The following is a 7,724-nucleotide window of genomic DNA, read 5'->3' on the forward strand; positions in this document are numbered from 1 at the left end:
GAATATATAGTTTATTTTTTTCTCTGTTTTCTTGATTTATATACTATAAATAATTACATTAGAAATGAGTAAAATTACAGCTAAATAAATTAAAAACGAGTAGATAAAATAATTGATGACTTCCTAAATATATAGGGTGGATCAAAAGTCAGTTAACTAGTGTTCAAACACTTCACAAAAAAACTTGCCCGTTTTTTTGGCCACATAAATAAAATATGGTTAACTGATTTTAGAGCCACTGTGTATCTTTTATAATTATAATTTGTGTGAAAATTTTATTCACTCGATCTATTAGAATTATTATTATTTTTTTTTATTATTTTGATTTTTTGAAGAAAATTAATAATAAATTCTGAGTTAAAAAACAAAGAAAATACTTTTAAAAAAAATACAGAATTATATTAATGTAAAATTACGATTTTTTGAAATTTATTTTTTTATAATGATGACGAATGAACTGTGTATGTAATATGAAGTAACAGAGCGCCACAAAGTCCCTATCCTTGAGACTTATCAGAAATATACTGTAATTAACTCAGAACGTAATGTGTCCTTGGTTAATTATATTGTTTTACTCGCTTGTCAAAGCTTTGGTATAATGAACACCATAGAAAACAAAATGATTAACTTGTATTTAGTTTCTCCATTGTTCCAGTTAGCTTTGGGGCATTGTAAATCTCAATGATTCCTTATAAGCCACTGCTTTAATTAATTCCATTCACCAATATGGAAGGTGAAGCCCAGAACAACAAGGAGAAAAATTAAAATTTGTGGAAGAATAAGGAAAAATACTGATAATTTCTAACTAGGGATTTTGCGGGCCTTCGAGATGGGGTTTTTCCCCGCATTCCGAGAAAACTTAGAGGCCCGTAGTGGTTCCTATACAATTAGCGTTATTTTTACTATAGAAAATAAAATATTTAAGACAATTTTTATTAATATTTGGTCAAAGAAAAGACAAGGAAAGGGCCTTCTCTATTCCCAGGACCCGTACAAACTCTCGATAACTCTATGATTACTCTGAATAATATACAAAATACAATCATATAATTTACGTGTAAGTTAAACAACACTCACTCGTGTAAATTCGTTTATGATTTGGTAGAGGCCCTCATTTAGCATTTAGCATTTAGGCCCTCACGCGTGTAAATTCGTTAATATTTGGTAGAGGGAAAGGTCATGTTATATTTTACAGCTTAAGTAAGACCCCAACAAGTATAAAGAATGACTCAAATGTTTAAAAAAAGCTAAGTAAATGACTAATAGAATATAAAAAGAACAACAAAATTTGTTTCAATCGTAAATTTCTGTAGTTTATTATACAATTGATTCGGTTTTTTTTAACATTTTAATGGTTAATCGTTACTCATTTACATATTTGAAAGTAGAAATCGATAGTGAAAGTAAAAATCGTTGAAGTAAGAGAGAAAGTAATGAAAGTGGAACTTTTTTTTTTTTTTTTGTACGTTTGTATTACTTGGTCGCCATAAAAATAGCATTATTTGTGTCAAGGCTAGAAGACATATTGCCATGACAACTGTGAGTATTTTGTGTATTGGAAATTCACCTCCCCAGGCTAAAATTTGCTAAATTTCTTTTTGTAAAAAACCCTTAAGAAAATCAAAATTTTAAAAATAATATTTTCATTATTTTTCGGTAATTTATAAAATGTTAAATTATCTAGCGAAGTAGAACTGTATCCGGAAATTACACTTTGGTAGAGTCTTCCTCCATTATTTAATTTATCATTCCGGCAATGAATGTAACGTTGTTTCGTATAATTGATACATTTAATACAATTTATTTAACTAAAAATAATTGTTTTCGTTTCTTTTTCTGATTAAAAATAAATTTAGTTTGTTTGTGTGTCTGTCTGCCACTTTTTAAATTGACTTAATCGGAGTTTAGAGGCGTGAAATTCGACATTTGAATGACGGGTGATGCGTGAATTTTCTCGTATATTCCAGTCAAAATAACTTCCAGTGAAAGTTTTATTGCCGAATTTTATTCTAGAATTAATTTTAATAAAGATTTTTTAAATTTAATTAACATCTATAAATATCTACGTTTCTATATAAATCGATATGTCTATACATGTAATTAAAAAAAAAGGAAATTATAAGAATTTTTTTACTTTATTATGACCTAGATAACGTTAAATTACAAATAAGTCTGTGGAAAGAGATATATCATCATACATAAAATTACTTTACAAATAAGAAGCACGCAACTTGAGGCCTTGCAACTAAATGTTTCATCCATTGAGGGCCTTAAAATGCTGTTAGATATTATTATTTTAGTTGCTTCTAACTGCTAAAAATGGAAGAAAATACCTAAAAGAATGGAAAACAGAAATTTTTCGTAAAAAATAGAGGGTAGCGTGTGTAGGGACTTTATTATACTCTACTCTATAATCAGTGGCATGTTATCATATAGAAAAAAAGGCAATTGCCTGGGGCCCCCACCGACAAGGAACCCAAACCGATCTTCTATTAAAAAATATTTTCCCTAAAACATTCTCCCCAAGAAAAATGTTTGAAGTCAACACTGTACATGGGGCCCCGCGAAGCTACAATGCGATAACATACAAAATATAGAAACAACAAAACTTAAATAAATTAAATAAATTATTTAATAGAGCATTAAAAGAACAATCGAAAGAAAAAAAATACAGAAAATCAATCAAAAAAACAAATTATATAGAGTTCAAGGATATATATGTTAGGATTTATTACAGTTTTGTAGACTAAATAAATTCAAAAATCCAGGGGGGAAAAATGCATTAAAATAAAATCCACTATATCATAAGATCATCATTCGTTTTTAGGAAATATAGAAATACATAAAAAGATAAAAATATACGAATAGAATACATTAAATATAAAATTATAGGAAAAAATTTATAAGAAGATATTTGCTATTCTTTCTATAATTCCAGTAATTTCTTCCCTTATAAAATACTTCCAAGGTCATTTTTTACTTTAAAAAAAATTCTTTAAGTAACTGAAGTATGTATAGAGCGATAATTATTAGCGTATACGGAGGGTGGCCCAAAAGTCGGTTAATCACTACAGAGAATACAGCGTTTCATTGCTTAAAAGCTTTACTTTAGCGAAATAAAGCACTTTAAACGGACTTTTGGGCCACCCTTTTTATACAAAAAGTTTATTTATTTATTTATTTTTACTTTTTATTTGAATTAAAAAAGAAACTCGTTAGGGAATTTTATTAAATTAGATTTTCTGCCTTGTTACATTCTACTTAATGTTAAATACATTTGACACTTGATCGATATTTTCTTAATAAATGACTCCTCCCTGTAACACACTTTCGAACGTTTTATACTAAAAATAGTCTAAGTTTTAAGGGAGTCTTCGAGACTTATTAATTAATTAAATATTTTATAATATTAATTTAAAATGTCTTTACTTAATTAAGAACCTGTGTTTACGAACAAGTTTTATTTTCGTGACAAGTGATGGCTTTTTGATTGACGAGATCCTGAATAAGCGTGAAATTACGGGCCTCTTTCTATATATATAATATAATTTATAAAGAAGAGGCCTTGTAAGTTGGTAGAAGGCGACCTGTGATATGAGCTTTATCTAATATACATGGAAAGAGGCCCTGCGAGGAAGCCTTCACTCTAATAAGGCATTTTTAGCGAACCCATTACGGGTTGGGCCAGATCCACAATGGGGCGGCCAAATGGTGGGGTCCCGAATCACCTGGACTCCATTATGGTCCTGGATAATCCGCAATGGACAACTCTTGAAAAATTTCAAAAACATCTTAACCACTCCGCCATTCGGTCTTCCTTTATCTTGTACATTAAGGAAAATGCCTTTTATTTATTTAATTATTTTGTCAATTATTATTATTTTTAACGATGTTTTTGTTTTCTTTTGAATATACTGAGATCCTCAACGAGTAAGCGAAACAGGATACTTGGAAACCTGTATTATATTGTAGTACACAACATTTGGCAAGCCACTGCTCTAGGGGACTCGGAATCAAATCTGAATGGGTCAAAAACCCAAGAAATTTTTTGGGAAAGTAGTCCGTCCGGATATGTAGGGCCCGTCACTCATCATCTGGCTGCCTCATTGTGAGCCTACAGGGCTGAGTTTAAAAAATGTATTGAAGAAAATTTTAGAGTTTATTAATACTATGCCGTTATTTTAATATCTAAAAGTAAATGTTTTCAATATAAGATTCTGTAGGCCTGATGGTCGAGCGGTCAAGATGGCAGCCTACTGCTCTGGGGGAACCGGATCGAAAAAGCTCCAAGAATTTTCCATGTCTCACCACCCCGCCGCCCCATTATGGACCTGACCGAAACCATAAGAGCTTCCTTAAAAAAGGCCTTAAGGCCAGAGCGGTTAACTCTTTCAGCCCACAGGGCTGAAAGAGTTAACCGCTCTGGCATTCGAAAGTCGATCCATCGTCGTACTATGATTCAGTACAGTGTTTAATAATTTAATTACTTTAATAATAAATTAAAGTTTATGACAAAATCTTTAATATATATAGAAGTACAATTTAATATCAAATAATAATTGGCTGCCCCGAACGCAGAAGCATGATCGTCCACAGAAAATTCCCAGGAGGTAAAGTTTGGAGACAAATAATTGTGATTGTTTGTCTTCAAATAATTACAAAATATATAATGTAAATAATTACAATATTTATTTGTTTACGGCAATGCGACACGTGAACGATCTTCCGAGGGGGTGCCTCCTAAGGACTTTTTATGGGAACACTCCTAGTTTGGGGTTACAAATGTAAAGAAAACCCGGAAAACTCCACGTCATCCCTTGGCGAGGCATGAACACACGACCAACTACCATTGTTCAGTGGTTTTATCCACTCGGCCATTAATGGGTGTAAATAATTACAATAGATTTTCATTTAATTATTTAATTTGTTGGGTTTTTCACAAGTAGATTATTGAATACAAAAAGCTGAACAAATCGTCTCATGGTCGAGGGTGTAAAGTTGGTCTCCATCACTTTACGATTATAATTTGTGGAATTTTTTATTAGATTCCAGGATGGGGCAAGTGCCCTGTTTGGGTCCCTTACAGACACCCACACACAGAAGAGTCCAAAATTTCGCCTTTTATATAAAAAAATAACGTAAAAGCGATCCAAATAAAAGTTTATTTTGTTTAAGTGAATAAAAATATGTTTATTATTTGTTACTTGATTTTATTCACATATTTTTACGGCTTTCAAAGAAAGTTGAGACTCTACATTTGTAACCTTCTTGTCTTCTTCAGCACACAATATATATACATACTACGTGTATACAGAATACATTATACGTCACATACAGAAGATTATTATTATTGATTCGATACTCTTTAAAGCAGTGGTTCCCAACCTTTTTTCATTAGTGTACCCGGTGACATGCTATATCTCTAGATTGTACCCCGTGACATGTCATATCTCTAGATTGTACCCCTCATTTAAGAAATTTAGTGAGTAACCGTATTGTTAAATTTACATATTGTAACTTTAAATTAAAGAAAAAAAAAACTAAAAGAAAAAATGTATAATAAAGTTGTGATTGTTGCAAGGAACATTATTTATCTAATAATTTTTTAATACTATTAGTTTGTGATACATAATATATTGTTTTTTCTGCCATAATAACTAACTTTTTTCTGTACCCCTAAACAACCTATCGCGTACCCCTAGGGGTACGCGTACCACAGGTTGGGAATCGCTGCTTTAAAGATTTCGGTCGAATAAACACATATTTTCTAATAAAATTATTCAACAACAGCAATGAGGACAAACAGATTTATGCGGGTATCGTATGGAATTCTTGCTAATTATATTCGAATAGATGAGAAATTTCTACTGAAGTGACAAAATTTAACGAATTTTACAAGAGAATGAATTTCATTTCAATTTGATTCTTAATAATTAATTTGTAATTAAATTGTATAGTACATTTCTCATTTATAACGAGGAAAATTCGGAATATTTCATAATTTTATTAGAGGAAATGCGCAGAAGTATATATGTTTTTAAAATTAAGTGAAAATTATATAATAATATTTTATTGAAAGTATTTTTGTATATAGCAACAACAGTGTAAATAAAATCTGCAAATGATCCTCTTCCTCCTCCTCTACTATTCCTAGTAAACCGATAGAATTCTTTCCATTCCTATTTTGAAAAGGCTTTATTTTTGAATAAGGGCTAACTCCAACTATCACAAACCACTTATCATTTTTTCCTCCTATCTCTTTCCCTTTTTTCACTTATAGTACTTTCAGAAAGGTCTTTTTCCTTTCGAAGTTCCTTCAAGGGATTTCCTGAAGGATGATTACAAAAAAATAAAGAAAAAAAAATGATACAGCTTGTCTACAGTATAATACATAATCTCTAAAGGTACATTTATTCCTATTTCCTTCCATTTCCTTATTTTCTTCACTGGTGGCTGAGGGATAAAGTCACTGAAAACCGATATTGGTCACGGGTTCAGGCTTCACCACGTGGAGTTGTTTGGGTTTTCTTTATATATTTAACATCTAAATAGGAATCAGTTTCCCATAAAAACCCTCCTAGAAAACACTCCTCCTTGCCAGATCGCATATGTGTTGCATTCCTTTGTTTTTTTATCCCCATTTGTTACATCCTACATCCTACGACCGTTAACTTTTCTCCATTTTCTCCAATAGAGAGATTTACAATTGCTACATGCGATTAAATCGAACGTTAAAGAATTATTAAATTATTTTAACAAATTTCATTAAAGTATTTATCATAAAGATTAGTAACTGTTATTAAATAACATTATTTATTTACGCATAATTTTTATTTATGAAAGACAAAATTATTTTTTCAAATTTAAAACGAAAATAAAAATTTACACAATCAAGATTCTTGCAAATTGTATTCTTAATTATCATTAACGAATAATTAAATTATAACTTTAATGTTTTAGCTTGATTTGCTGGAGGAAAAGCAACTTAAAGCAAGGACGATCTTCCAATGGGTGCTTCTCGGGAGAACTTTCAATAGGAAACTGGACCCTATTCAGATATGAGACAAGTGAAGAAAATTTGAAAAGCGTCCAGCCTTTTTATAGGTGCGAGCGCGATCTACTACCAAAATTGAGTGATTTTATCCATTGGCTAGTGGTAGTCCTAAATTGGAATTGCTAATGGAAGTGACTGAAGTGCCAGATACGTTTGGATAAGTACGTTTGGATATAGCAGGTAATCTCCGAAACTACTCATCCGATTTCAAAAATTCTTTTACCAGTATTTAGAATGGAACTTCAGGGTGGACATAGGCTGTATATTATTCCGTTAAACGTTCATATAAATTAAAAGATATAAGCTAGGTTAAGGCTTTTATGTCCAACAGATGGCGCTACGAGTACGACGCCCTAAGTTTGCTTTTCTGCGAGGCATTACGCTTTTCTGTGAAAATGAACTAAAGTGGATCATCTTCTATCTATTTATATAAATAAAAATGTATTGTTCGTTTGTTCCTACCGATTCCTTTGAAATTTTGACACAACGCTGCATTCGAATGCGCACGTGTTTTTATATAATATACATGTCGAAATCCCCCTGGGAGATGGACGGGATTAAGGCTTACGGTAAAAAAACTCTGCTTCTATTTATACTATTTTAGATGCGGGTTTTTGCGTTTTTGATTGCGTTTTAATAGGGTACGTCAACAGAATGTACACTAAGAAGG

The sequence above is a fragment of the Centruroides sculpturatus genome, unplaced genomic scaffold, assembly GCF_000671375.1.
Source record: "Centruroides sculpturatus isolate CEXI.00-Female unplaced genomic scaffold, Cexi_2.0 scaffold1144, whole genome shotgun sequence".
NCBI classification, from domain to species: domain Eukaryota; kingdom Metazoa; phylum Arthropoda; class Arachnida; order Scorpiones; family Buthidae; genus Centruroides; species Centruroides sculpturatus.